Genomic DNA, 15,702 nt, shown 5'->3' with positions numbered 1-15,702 from the left:
GTTGTGTACCTACTCTTATCATTTTGCAAACAAAGTGGTGCCGCAACGCTTACCTTGAACGTGCTTGCTATTCCATATTTTCTGAACACATTTTTTTTTTTTTTTGAAAAAAAGGACGAATGGCGAAAACATCCTTGTTTCTGTGTTTAATTCAACATACACAGAAAAGAGAGTAGATCTTGTGTATTATTGAAGCATTTCAGCAACATTGAATCAACAGCATTACCAAAGTGTTGCCAACATTGAACAAAATCCAAAAATAAAAATACTTTTTTTTGGTAAAAAAATAATTTTACTTCTAAGAAGCTTTAAAGAAGCTATAACAGCCTCTGTAAAGGTTTACAGAAACAAAATTGTTTGTTCGGGAACAAATTAGTTTTTTTCTTGAATGAATTTTGTTTACATTGAACGAAGCGGTATTTTCACTCGACTATGACAAAACCGTTGTGTGTTTCATCGGTCTTTAAGTATGTTCATCTGTTCCAATATATCTTATAAACTACTTGTCATAATTTGACTTACGAGGTATCCTTCGAAGCGTATTACTTTTCCGCTGGTTATTAAGCTATTTAACTTTGCGTTAAATTGATTATGACGCCCTCAATAGACTGGTTATAAAAATAATATTGTACAGAGACTACAAAAAAAAAAATACGTGATTTTGAGACGTAAATTAAAAGGAAAACCACTAAAGCAGTGGAAAAATAAAAACAAGAGCAAGAAAAGCTGCAAGTTCTTAAAATATAGCGACAAAAACGTAACAAAACACAGCAGCATTACCTGAAGTAAATAAGCCATAATCCACTCATGCAAGAAGCTATTGTACAGGTAAAATAGTCATTTAAAAAATAAAAAATTGTTCTACTCATGAAACTTTTCATAAAGTTTGCTATAGGGATAAGAACCAAGGATCAAAAAATGTTGAGTTGAAGGGTTTTTTTTGCGGACTAGTGGAGGTGGTGAAGGTCAAAAATAGGTATAATGCAAAAAATCGTTTGTGGAATATTATCATATGACACATGTTTTTAAAGTATTTTTTGATGCTGAGTCTAATGACATAAAAATTAAGTCAATACAATCTCTTTCAGAAAAGTTATTGCCGATTAAATACAAAGTCGCTTGTTTTTTTACTTCAACAGGTAAATATTATCGAAACCCATGAGAAAAACAAGATACATTTATGAAATTTGGAATGAAGGTTTAAAATAAAGCAGGGACAAAAAAATCGTTTCAATAATGAAAATTGGTAAAAATGATTAACTTATAACAGAAACCAAGAATCTAAGTAGTCTTTACAAATATTTTAGGTAAAAGGGTGTTTGTTTTAGGAAAATAAGGAAAAACCGCGATATGTCCGATAAAATCAATTGTATAAAAGTTACCCTTACGAAATTTATTAAAAATGTTGTCTTTCCTATGGGAAAATAAGTTTATACATTTTTTTCATGTGACAGGGTGTTTTTTTGTTAAGTGTAGTTAAAATATGGGTATATTTGAAAAAGTGTGTAATACTAGAGTTATATTAGTGGTAACCTATTGAAATTCAGCAATTATGTTACTTTTAAGATTAGAAACACGAGTCTAAAGTATCTATAAAAATATCATGGTTAAAAGGGTGTTGTTTTTTTTGCTTGGAAACAAAAATGATGGGCCACCCTAATGAAATTTGGTGAAAACGTTGAACTTAGGATAAAAAGCAAGAATAAAGAGTTTTGATAAAAATTTAGGTGAAAGGGTGTTTTTTTCGAAGAGTAAGTTAAATCTGTAATTGGTCCCAAAAAGCCAATTTGGTGTGTTGTATTATATTCTACTAAGATCGCGGTGTGAGATCCATACAGTCCTCTGATAATTGTCTTCAGGGTTGGGGGCGTTAAGTTCTTTAGGAGGAAGGTAGCATGAAATGTGATAGTTCATTATATGGTTTAGATGGATGGTTTAAGAAAAATTGCTGGAGTGCCGCAAGGCTAAATTTTGACTACGAGTTTGTTTCTAAAAATGTTGAAATCTTAGAAGTAAACATTTTTTGAATAAAGTAGGTACTTGATAAAAAATAAACAAAATCTATTACCAGGTGCTTCAATTTTTACTAAAGTAGGTGTAAATTTTAGCAAATAATAAACATGAGTTCTGGCAATGCTAGGCCTCCATCTCCACAACACAAAACACAGAACAACGCAAGAAATGCAATAAAGAGCATTTTATTTGCGTTAGTACAAGCTCTACAAGGACTATCTAGAATATACAAACAACTATTGACAACACACAAACAACAACAACACAATAACAGCACAGGTCCTTTTCTATCTGAAAAGATACAAATTTATGTCATCAGAGCAGCAGCACATCACATATATAGAGTAGGTAGAGGTACAAGAGTACACATACACCACACCGCGTTAGAATCGTGTGTCACTACTGCTGCTGCTGTTGCTATATTCGTATTGCTGCCACTGTCATGTCGACGTCATGGGACTTTGAGCACAAGTACATTAGCACGTAACGAGGAAATATAGATGTCGGATAAATTCGTGAGGACATATTTTCTTTTGGTGTCCTGATCCATTCATAGAAAACAAGAAAGGAAGGACACTGCTTTTTGCTATAGCAGCTCTATAAGCTGTATCCTTATCCTATAGAGTCGTTATATCGCATTTGTGTGTGCGTTTTTGAGAAAATTAGAGGGACAAAGGGGGTTGGCTGGAAGATGCTATGGAAGAACATTGAGGGTACATTTCCGTTCGAGATGTACTCCTCTTTCCTTCTCTCTCTCTTTCTTAATGCGACGACAATCACACTTCCAAGGATTTACTTTCTATACACATTTCTTTTTACTCATTGGATTCCATATCATTCCACTAACCCGACTAACACAAGTCGCCTTGGGAGGCTCAGCGGTACAAAGGTTTTACGTCACTGAAAAAAAAAAAATTCGTCCTTTGTTTTTCCTCGTTTCCAATGCCATGCAGCGTGTAGCGGAGGAAATGATGGGGAAACACAAAAAGTTTGAAGCTTTTTGCGTTGGTGTGTGTACGAAGTATTGGTGTACTGAGTAATGGTGGCATGCAACACCTGCTTTTTGTTTATTAAAGAGGGTGAATGGTAATAGTCCTGTGGAGAAGTTGCGAGAAACATGCGCATTAAACAATTGCGTGGTAGGTATTTCTTTTGTCTATTGTCATCACATTGCTGATGCGGAATGAGAGTTGCCGTGTGGGCGCGCGAGTTGCCGGTGTGGGCGCTGTCAAATATATAGGAGAGGGAGAACGTCATTTAATTTTACTGCTTACTATTTCCTGTTGATTTATCAGGATCTCTCGGGTCATTTGTTTAGTTTTTCCCTCAAGAAATATTAAGAATAATATCTTTTTTTTTCCAATTTCTCTTAGAACCGTTATAGATTCGTTGAAAGTAAGAAATATATATTTTTAAAGTCTTCTTTTATTTTTTGTGTATTGCAAAGTCATGTTCCAACAATAGAAATAAAAATTAATGATTGAAATTCCTGATGTTCATAGAATTCTCAAAGGACAATATTGATTCTAGCGAAATGGAATCAATTGCAAATAAGCAATATTGAGTATATATTTTAGGGACCAGGGTTTTCTAAGAAATATTTTATTGTTCCTTGAAGAAAAGCAATTTATGGGACAAGGACGATTGCAATAAGATGCCTAGAATTGAAAATTCTCATTGTGTTTAATAAAAATTTGAATAAACGTGTGAAAGAAATTACTAAACATCATAATGACTTGTTTTTAGTAAGAATTCGATATGTTTTTAAGAAATTTTGGTATAAATCCGAAATTCAAAAATCAACTCATATTCCTTTGGTTTAGTCCGGAAAATTCTATATATTTTTTGGAATAACTTTGAGAATATAAATCCAAACAAATGATTTTACAGAAAAAAGAAGTTTCGAACTTGATTCTCCAGAATTTTGAAGTTATAATGACGGAGCAGATTTTCGTACAAGTAAGGTCTCCTCAATTGGTATAATAAGATTTATTCTCTGTGGTATTGATTACAGAATTCCCGAAATTTGTGAAAGCATAAGAACGATTTTCTAATCCAGGATGCACAAAATTTAATAAACCAAAATTTTTGGATTTAAAAAAAAAATGTTTGAAATAAATTTTTAGAAAACAAGAAAATAAATTTATTTGAAATTTTGTTTTGAAATAATATCACAGTAATTTTATTACCGACTTATTACCTCATAACTTTTGACTGAGTGAACCAATTTTGATTATTCTTTTTGTATTGGAAAGCTGGTGGCTGCAATGTGGTCTAATTTCAATTTCGTTCAGTTATAGCCATGGGAACTATTAGAAAAACCATAAAATCCATGATCCATGGAAGTAGGTTTTGTTTTTTTGATAAAAAAGATTAGACTTCTAACCGTTTTCCAAATCTGATAGTTCTGATTTTTGTAACATTTCTTTACATCTATAGATCTATGAACAACCTAAGTTTTTGAGTGTCAAATACAACATTGTCAAAAATTGAAAGGAATACCCTTATTTTGTAGTCTTTATTAATTTAAGCCTTTGAAGACTCATTTTTGATAAAAATTATGAATGAAGATCTTAAAGCTTAGTAAATTTTCATTTAATAGAGTTTTAAATTATCTCTGATATTTCTTCAAACATCACAAATTTCATCAACATTAATAATGTCTTTAGAGCCAGTAGTGTTCGTAATAAATTGAATCATATGAAATCTGTGATTTTTCGACATCGAAGGAGAATTCGGTCCTACTTTTTGATTCAAAGATACCATAATAGTGCATTTCATCAAATATCTCGCTATCAATAACTAAAAATTCTGTAAATGTTTAAAGAGTATTAGGATGTGTCAAAGTTCACAACTATGGAATTTTCAAATGTAATAGCTTTTAAAAGTTGCATTGCTTATCAAAATTAAATCCTGCGTTTACAAAAACTACCATATTACAATGTGACCACTCACTTATTGATTTAAAATTATAAGCACTAAGAAATGATTTTTTAATTCGGAAATTTAATAGGGTATGTAGTAGGGTGGGTCAAAAAATCGAAATTCTTTTTTTTTGAATTGGTACTCCGAAAAATCGGTTGCTAGACCCCTCTAGAATATACACACCAAATATGAGCTCTTTATATTAATGGGAAGCTCCTCCGCTTTTCAATTTTCCATTTTTACATCAAGCTTCTACTAAAAAAAAATAGTTTTTTTATTAATTGACTTTTTAGCAAATTTCTTTTCATATTCTTGTAGGAAATTGAACGCTCTACAAAAAAGGCCTGATACACTTTTTTCGTTTATCTAACCGTTGAATAGATATTTGAGGTCCAAAAATCGAAAAAATCTTTAAAAAATCGTTTTTTGTTCTTAATTTTGTAACAAATTGAAAAATTATAATGATCAAAAGCGCAAGACATATTCTTGTTGGAAATTGATTGCTCCACAAAAAAGGTCTTAATAACTTTTTTCATTAATCTAACCATTCTAAAGATATTCGAGGTCAAAGTTTAAAAAAAATATAAAAAAATTTTATATTTTTAAAAAATTTCTAATTCACTGAAACTTCATTATTTTCAAATTAGCAAGATATATTCTTGTAGGGGCTTAAACGTTCTACAAAAAATTCCTTGGAATGAAATTGATTGCTTTAACCGTTTAGAAGATATTCGTATCCAAACCAATGCTCACTGGTTTCAATAGTTTTCTTATGACCCGTATGCATTGCGATTTGGATACGAATATCTTCTAAACGGTTAAAGCAATCAATTTGATTCCAAGGAATTTTTTGTAGATCGTTTAAGCCCCTACAAGAATATATCTTGCTAATTTGAAAATAACGAAGTTTCAGTGAATTAGAAATTTTTTAAAAATATAAAATGTTTTTATATTTTTTTTTAACTTTGACCTCGAATATCTTTAGAATGGTTAGATTAATGAAAAAAGTTATTAAGGCCTTTTTTGTGGATCAATCAATTTCCAACAAGAATATGTCTTGCGCGTTTGATCATTATAATTTTTCAATTTGTTACAAAATTAAGAACAAAAAACGAATTTTTAAAGATTTTCTCGATTTTTGGACCTCAAATATCTATTCAACGGTTAGATAAACGAAAAAAGTGTATAAGGCCTTTTTTGTAGAGCGTTCAATTTCCTACAAGAATATGAAAAGAAATTTGCTAAGAAGTCAATTAATAAAAAAATTATTTTTTTTTAGTAGAAGCTTGATGTAAAAATGGAAAATTGCAAAGCGGAGGACCTTCCCATTAATATAAAGAGCTCATATTTGGTGTTTATATTCTAGAGGGGTCTAGCAATCGATTTTTCGGAGTACCAATTCAAAAAAAAGAATTTCGATTTTTTTGACCCACCCTAGTATGTAGGGGTAACGGGTAAACTAACAATGGAAAAAGCTATATTTAAAAAACCGTTAATTGTAGAGAGTTGATTTTTTGTAACCGATTAAAAAATTTAATACAAGATGTAGGTAATGTAAAAAATGTTTAAAACTTTTAAAATCAAGCTATGAACGGTTTTTTAAAATAATAATATATGAAAAAGACCTTCTACAAAGTAGTATTATGAGTTGGAGAAATTTTTTACAACAAGTTAATAAAAAAAAATTAGATGTCTCAAACGGAATTTTTTCAAAGATGCTAGATTTCGAAATATGATTTTTTGAAAAACACCTGTTTTTAGCGTTTTTTCGGGTGGTTTTTTACTTTTAAGAATTTTTCAAAGTATCTATTCAAAAAATCTCAAACTAACAGGACTAATAGGTGTTTCAAATGTGCATGCATGTGCAAAAAGTTAGATCTTGATATTTGAGCGGAAAACGGGAAAAAGAATATTTTTTTGCCCAATATTTTTTGACCGTTTTCAACATTTTTTATTAATATATTTTTTAATTTGATAGATACATAAATGAAATTTATACAGTAAATAGATATAAGGTAGGACTATATTTTTACAAACACTTTCACATTCAGAATATTATGCAGTGAAAGATAGTTTCCGATTTTGGAATTTTTTCCAACGAAGACTTGAAGCTTGAAGATTTTTATAAAAAAAAAATGAAGGTTTTAGATTTAGTAAATTTTTCTAAATGGTTTTAAGAAACGTATACCAACATTATTTTTAAATTTTTTTTCAGAAAAAATTATATTTAGGTACTAAATATTTTTTACTTGCTCTGGCAAGATTTGGTTTCATGTCGAAAAAATCAAAATCAAAAAACAAACATTACGTTGATGGATAAGTCCAGGGTGGTTATCTTCAAACCGTCCTTCAATCTGCCTAAACGGACAGATGGATTTGCTTGCAATTTGGTATGAATGATTGCTGCGTATGAATTTTTGAAAAACACCTACTTTTTTAGGGGTATTTATAAGTGTTTTCTTTTAATTTTTAGCAATTTTTTAAAGTCTTAAAAATATTTTCAAACATATACTTAGGTATTGGCCATGCGCAATTCGCAAGCATGTGCAAAAATATTGAATTTCTAAAATAATTTTTGACTGAATAACGCGAAAAACAAGTTTTTTCTGTCCCAATTTTTTTGACCGTTTTTAACCGTTTTTTATTTATGTTTTTTTTTTCTAAATAGATAAATAAATGAAATTTATACTGTAGATAGATAATAAATATAGCACTATGTGCACAAAATTTCAATTAATTTCGTATTCAAAAAATCTAAATCTACTTTACAGACAACCACTTTTTTCAAACAGATTTCAAATATCAAAAAGCTAAACCCAAAAATATTGCAAAAAATTTATAAATTTACACATTTTTTTAATCGTCACTAATTACGAGTACTCCACCGTACATTAAATCATGATGTATACTCTCCAAATTTTTTAATCACACCTTCTAATTTTTTTAGCTGATTTTCATTTAGGTTCATTATATTATTTAATTAAAACATATTTGAACCCGTTTATACTACAAATATATAAAAACTGAAAACCATATTATAAACACTGTCACAAAGCAAAAAAAAAGGCTTTAGTATGTTAATTCATCCTCTTTTGAATTTCGATTTTTTGTTATTTTTTTTCAAATTATTATAATATTATCATTTTTTCTGCAAGACTTAATTTTCACAAAAAAAAAATGTTAATGACTTCATTATCTATTGAAATAATAATAATTAAATGAAATAAACACACAAAAATACTATATTCAATTGACTATTGATAAAGAGTTCATCGCCAATAATTATATAGTAATATCATTAAAGAGTTCAAACCAGCTACTAGGTATTTGTGTGATTGTAGTATACATTGGCTGACGGGTAATACTAAAGCATTTTTACTCATTTATTAATAGAATTAATTTTATTTTCTTCGCATGAGTGCACGTAATTTTATGGTGATTTGTTGAAAGTTCACATGATAATTAAATTAGAGTATGGGTACCTATTAGTTGGTCATAAATAAAAGAAATATTACAAACTTTACGTTACATTACACACAGATAAATTTACATTATGTGCATATTTTAACGGAAAAGAGGCTTTACACTTTAAGTTGATTTTTAATTTCGATGCACTATAAATGCTTTAAATTTTGGTGCTTACCTTTTTTGATTTTTTTCAAAACGCCATTAAAGAATGTCGGCAATAGCCGGATTTTGAGCGACTTTTGCTTGAGTTAAAGTGAAATGCTGCCTTAGTTCATGAATTAATTTTTTCGTAACGTACAAACAATATTTTTTTATTTCAAAAAGAGGCTCTTAGGTGTAATAAAACACACACAAATTTAATCAAAACTGTTAGTAGTGGAGTAACTAAAGCTCAAAAATTGGCTATATGAGGGAACCCGGCCGAACAGCTTAGATTTTGATGATCTTTTTTTTCAAACGTCGGTAATTAAAAATACTTTAAAGTCTATAGATTAAAAATTGCCGGTGTTGCCGTTTTGATTTTTTAAATTTAATTGAAGATTTTTGTGAACAAAAAAATTTTTTTTTTTTCAAAAATTTTTCCTAAATTTTATAAATTAATTGATGCCAAAAGATTGTCTAGGAAATTCAAAAAAAAAAAATATATGGGAGTGAGGGACAATCTTTCATCGTTCAAGCGATAGATGCAATTTTCTTATTAATTGACTTCCAACACAAAAAAAAAATATTTGAACACAACGGCAACACCTACAATATTTAAATGTACACTTTTAAAAAGCTAGAAGCTTAGTCATGTTTGTTAAATTAAAATTAAGTTAATAGAATTAAGGGCTTTTGAAATAATGGTAACTCAACTCAGATTTTTGAAAAAAAAAAAATTATTGAAAAAATTTTAACATGTGGTTTTTAAAACTTTTTCGTAATATACATAAAATGCATTTTTTTTACAAATTTTTCTGGCCACATTTATTATGATTTGAAATTATAAAAGGAAATGTCAATATGTATTACGGTTTATGAAAAAAATTACAAAGTAATTCATTTACGAAAAACTTTTTTGAATAGAAGTTTTGGAAACAAATTTAACTTATTTTTTTTTTAAAGTTCAACTTCTAAATATAAAATTATTTTTTATTAATTTAATAACCCTTACTGTTGAAAGTTAAATAGCAAAAATTTAAAGTTCTTATTTACCAAAGTCTTTGAGAAAATCAATTATTTCAATGCAAAAATTCAGTTTTTATCAGAAAAACCCATTGAAATTGAAGTAGGTAATTAAAATTTTTTTTTAAACTGTAATATATATAACCTTTTCCTCTTCGGAATTCAACTGATAATAGTTATGGCCAACAGTTTTTTTTAAATAAATTCATAATTTATTAGAAAAAGTTTGGAAAAAAGTCATTCAAAATTTTTTTTTAAACATTTTTTTTTTAAATTCTGAGTTTGAGGACCATTTTTTCAAAAACTCTTCATTAAATTAAGTGGATTTAAATTTAAGAGATAAGAATGAGCTTATGGCTTTTTAAAAATGTATTTTAAAATATTGTAGGTGTTGCCGTTGTTTTAAAAATATTTGTTTTGTGTTTGAAGTCAGATTGTGAGAAAATTGAATTTATCGCTTAAACGATGGAAGATTGTCCCTTACTCCTTTATACTCTTTTTCCTTAAATTACCTAGAGAATGTTTTGCTATCATTTGTTTTATAAATTTAAGCAAAAAAAAAAATGTTTTTGTTAAAAAAAAATTTAATTTAAATTTAAAAAAACAATACGGCAACATCGGCAATTCATAATCTATAGACTCTAAAGTGTTTTTAATTACCTACGTTTGAAAAAAAAATCGTCAAAATCAGAGCTGTTCGGCCGGGTTCACTAATAATTTGGTTTAGTTACTCTACTATAGAGCCGTTTTTGAAAAAAAAAAGTAGTTTTTTGTTATAATACTGGTAATGTTAGTTTTGGTCTGAAAAGAAAAATTCCAATTTGTCCTCTAAGAAATCACCCAAAACGTATAACTAATAAGTTTGAAGAAAATCGATCAGTAGTTAAGGCTGTAGCTCGCGGTAGTTAAAGAAGGACACATGGAATTGTGGAACTCTCCATCATCGTAATGTCATGTAAAATTGTTATCTCTAAAACTTGTCCTATAGTACCTACATCGCAAGTAAAAATGGTACCCCAAAAAAAAAAATTGGTAAAAATATTTCATTTATGACAGACATCAGGTACATAAGCCGTCTATAAAATAATTTAAGGTGAAAGGGTGTTTTTTTGGGAATAAAGAAAATCCCCGATAAGTCCGATAAATAATATCAGTGGTGTAAAAGGTACCCTTGTGAAATTTATTAAAAACGTTGTCTTTGCCATGGGAAATACGAACTAAATGAGTCTTTAAACTTTTTTCATGTGATATGTTGTTTTCTTTAGGTGTAGAGAAAATGTGGGTATATTAAAAAAAAAAATTAATAATAGTGGTGGAAATTAAGCAATTATGTTACTTTTGAGATAAGAAACAAGAATCTAAAGTGTCTATATGAATATCATGGTTAAAAGGGTGTTTTTTTTTAGTGAAACAAACATTGATGGGCCACTCTAAAGAAATTTTTTAAAAACGTTGCATATGCGATGAAAAGCAAGAATAAAAGAAATTTGGGTGAAGGGGAGTTTTTTTTTGCAGAGACAGTAAAATCTGTAATTGGTCCTAAAAAACCAATGATTGGTGTATAACCTCTAAGGACTTCAGAATAATTTGTCATCGAAACAAAATGATTGATTGGCTTTTTGGGACCAATTACAGATTTTACTGTCTCTTCGAAAAAAACACCCTTTCACTTAATTTTTTTTTTTTTTAATCTTTATAACCTTGGTTCGTATCCCATAAACAAATGAAGTTATTTTAATCAATTGTTTTTGAAATACCCGATTTCAAAGTCAAAACTTGTGAAAAAAGTTTAAAAAGCACATTGAGTACAATTTTCACAAAGACTGTGAACTTCAATACGAAATTGATCGACAAAGTAAACTGCCTTAATTGATTTCTTATCAAATCATGAAAATCATAATGTTCCTATGCCTTCTACTTTTTGAGAAAATTGAAAAATAGACAAAATACTTTCTTTATCGGAATCACTCGATTATTTAAAAAAGAATTGATTAAAATGACTTCATTTTAAAATTAATATTAAGTTTATAATTCTAGCTTTTGGAAAAAGTATCAATCAAAACTGTAAGTGTTGCCGTTGTTTTTTAATAATTTTTTTTTATTATAAGTATTTCTTTTAGAAAATTTCCCCTCCCTCCAAAACGGGGGGACATTGACCCCCCCTCCCATAGTAAACAATGATTGTATTTAACCCCTCAAAAAAATCTCATTATCAGTTCTTGGTGCTTAAGTTATCGTACTTTCCCCTCAAATGTTTCTGTTTTACTTGAGTAAAACTAAAAATGCGAAAAAAAAGATAGATTAAAATGGCCATACTTCGGTTAATTTTCAATGAAAAAATTTAGTGAGCACAGCGATATTTTGAAGGAAATTTAATCTTCTTTTTTTCTTTGGAGCAATGTTTGTGTCTATCTCAACCCAAAAAAAAATGTACAACTAAAAAAACAAAAAAACTCAAAAAATCGATTTGTTTGATATTTTTTTTATTGTTTCGACTATTGTGGTATGGAAATTTTTTTTTCAATTTTAAAAAAACATTATTCCAATAGGAAATTTAGGAATAAACCAAAAAAGGGGCTTTTGCACCCCTATCTTCAGTTTCCACCCTCTCATTTAATAGCACTCCGCGGTTTTATCTTCTTTTATAACCCATTCAACGATTCCTGCAGTAAAAACCCGTGAACGTCTTAGTTCCTTATTACCCTGTTTTTTTTAGACATAATCAATAGCCCATAATTCAATTCGGTTAAATTTGTTTTGGAAGCAGCGAGAAAAAACTTAATTTTTCCTAAATTGTAATGTGAATGGAAAACCGAAAATTTTAAATATTTTTAGTAAATAGCTCATATTTTTAAAGCTCATTTTCTTTGGATAAACTGACTATAACTGACAATGTTCTCAAACAAACAAAAAAATACATTTTTTGAAATACCTTAGATTGAAGTTATACGGTCACTGTGGCGTATGTGTTATTACAATTTTTTTTTTTTAAATTTTTTTTTTAAATTTTTTTTTTTATTAATTTGAATTGTGCCACCTCACTAAAACTTGTACACTTAATTTAACATGTCAAACATAGATAAGATATGCATGTTAATACAACATTACATATTATTAAAACCAGTTTGAAAGATTCTAGTTGCAAAACCTTACCTAAATTTGGTCATCAATGAACTTTTTTATTTTATCGAATAGAGTAAAAAAACTCATCGATTCGTCTATGATAAAAATCATTTCTCAATCCTCATTCCTATGAAATTTAAGAATAATAGCACATCCTTAACATCTTATCATGTGCGGTCGTTATTGATTATTGAACCTGTTACTTTTTTAGTAACAGATGTAACAAATTGTCTTTCTATCCATCGAAAAGAATAGAGACATAAAAATCAAACTCTCGTTAAAGATACATCTAAATCAAAACTTTTTTCAACTTCGATTTAAGAAGACTTAAAAAGGACTAAAAAAAAATAAAAAAATCTATATATTCAAACAAAAAGAAGGATATAAAAAAAATAGGATCTAAGACCTGAAAATTTAGTGATAATATTGATAGGCTTTAAGCTATGATTGATATATGACGTAAAGTTGACAAAATTGTTTACTTTTATATTTTTTTTCTGATGGGTTTCCAGTTAGGAAAGTAAATGATAAAGACACTTTATCCTAATACAAACTTCTTCAAGAGTTAATACAAAAATGCGTGGGTTTTCAAATTTCAATGAAAGATAAATAAAAACTTTTCCTTTTTAAATGGGGACGAAATATTATATAAATATTGTATAAGCTAAAAAGTGGTGATTTACGAAGAATTTTAAAAATACTTACGAATAAATTAGTGACTTGAAATTGATCAGCTTCTGAAAATAGAAAATACAAAAAAATATTATCAACTCTGGTTTCAAAAAAATCATCGGGTATTTAAATAATTTAAAACCTAAAGGCATTCAATCAAATAAGCATGAAAGTTACACCGATACGCTATATCCTTGCGACAGCAAAAATATTTTAATAATTCCAAAAATAGATTTAACAACCAATTTATCCTTAAGCTACATTACATTGTTCCAAAAGGAGTAAAGAAAAGAAGGGAAAAATTAAAAAAATTCTCATCTTGAATAATTTCACTTCCATAAATAAAACGAAAGCGAACGAAACATTCTTAACCGATATCTCATTAAAAACAAAAAAAACACACACACAAACACACACATGAAAATCCTGGGAACAACATGTTAAAACACAAGCTCTAAAGCACTTAGAAGACATTTTAAGAAAATTTATTTTATAATTGTTTTATTTTGTCTTCGTGGTGGTGGTGGATGGCGCAACAGAGCCGAGCGGCTTCAGCTTCATATCTTTTAACATCGGCATGAAGGCGGCCCGGCCGTTAGATGGCATGGCAATATGCCTTAAGTCAAGGATGACATGAAAATATTATATATTCGCAGGATGAGAAGGATGAAGAAGATGGCGAAACCTCTCTCTTGTTTGTGTTTCGTAAATGTGCCATGAAAACGCAATTTATATACTTCAATTACTCAAGTATACTCTTGTACCTTATACCTCTACAAGGCTATATACGAAGTATTTATAGCTTATATCTACGTTTACGTTACGTGTACTACTACGACACACCAGCTCTAAATTGTATAAGAAAAGAAGTTGAAATTATTATGAAAATATCTTTTCTGTTCGGTTAAAGAGCAAAAAAGTTTTGTATTTCCTTTATAGCACAAAAATTATAACGATTATTGTGAAGACATCTTGAGGCCAAGTTGAACACAAAAGACAGCAACAGAAGTACTTTTGTTGTTGTTGTTGTTATTGTACTCAAACATCGTTGTTAAGTGTTGTCTTTTTTTTTATTTTGTATGTAAAGTTTGATATTTATTAAAAAAACAAAAAAAAAGTTTGAGAAGTTGTTGAACCCACAGTGTGTGGTGTTGGAAACGATAGACCTTTATGACCTTTAATATGGTTAATTACAATAAAAAGTCATGGGTTGTTTGAAAATTGAAATGCAAGTCAAATTTTGGTGACTTAGACATGTTTGCATAAACCTGATGGAGGAAAGTTTATTTTAAAGTGCTTAAAAAAGCCAAGAGAAGGATAAAAAATTTGTGGTATATCAATAAAAATGAAGATTGAATTTAAGAAGCTTCTTAAATATGCATTAGAAAGTGTGAAAAGAAGCTTTCAACAGCTTATCTATAGAATATTGACAGTCAAAGGAAATAACACCGGAATAAGACCGAAAAAATCATGAAAAATTGGCTTTCATGACCTGTCGTGTCTCACTGGTGGAAGTTAAAGTAAAGTCACATATGACCAGAGGCGGATTTACCAGAAGGCTGAGTAGACTGGAGCCTATGGCGGCAGATTTTAGGGGCGGCAAATTTGGGGATCGATCTGTTCACCTCATAGAAGTCAAAAAGACTTTTTCATGACGACTTTCTGATGTTTTCATCTAGACCTAAACAGCAAATTCGCCGCCCCTCAACTAGTAATCGGGATCTGCGCCTTTTGGCCATACTTTGTATGAGAAAATCCCCCCTATTACGTAAGTCGTTTGTATACTTAAATGACTTGCTCTGGGAGCTACAATTTGTCTCAAATTAGAAATTTAATTTTTAATTGTAGATAATTTGAAGGACAACAATAGTATTTTAATTTGTTAGCCACTACTTGCACCGTTTACAAAATAATAAGGCAAGAGTTTGCTAAACAAAAAAAACGACTTTGACTTAATATTACTTATTTTGTATTTGTTTCAACAAAAATAATGTGCATTAAATCGATACAAAATGTTGTGACAAACAATAATTAATAGCTTTATTTTTTGCTGTAGGACATCCTGAAGCCGAGTTATTCCCAAAAAACGATATTTGTGGGTGTTTTCGCACCGGTTTTGCATGCATTCATTTATCAATTACTCGGCCATCTTTGGTTATACAGGGCTGATTTTTTCTTTAAAATGCAGGACATAAATAGGGCTACAAAATAGGTTAGAAAAATATTAACCATAATACAAACTTTTTTCGAAATAAAAACGAAAATGTGTTTTTTAACTACTAGAATTTGACTTCAACTGGCTGCCATTTTGTAGTAACTCACTCAAATACAATGAAA

The 15,702-nt window shown here is 29.1% G+C and overlaps 1 protein-coding gene across 5 annotated transcripts in view; it reads right to left on the bottom strand.

Moving 5' to 3' along the window:
• LOC129907322 (kazrin) overlaps positions 1-15,702 on the bottom strand; it is a 186,630-nt gene that overhangs the window by 74,070 nt on the left and 96,858 nt on the right. For all 5 annotated transcript variants that reach the window (XM_055983448.1, XM_055983449.1, XM_055983447.1 and 2 more), the window contains exon 3: positions 13,399-13,430. The gene's annotated coding sequence lies outside the window, so the exon portion shown is untranslated. The remainder of the gene's footprint in view (positions 1-13,398; positions 13,431-15,702) is intronic.

This window comes from Episyrphus balteatus, chromosome 1 (genome assembly GCF_945859705.1).
Source record: "Episyrphus balteatus chromosome 1, idEpiBalt1.1, whole genome shotgun sequence".
NCBI lineage: Eukaryota > Metazoa > Arthropoda > Insecta > Diptera > Syrphidae > Episyrphus > Episyrphus balteatus.
The sequence above is the reverse complement of the archived record's forward strand: the minus strand, read 5'-3'. Positions and strand labels throughout refer to the sequence as shown.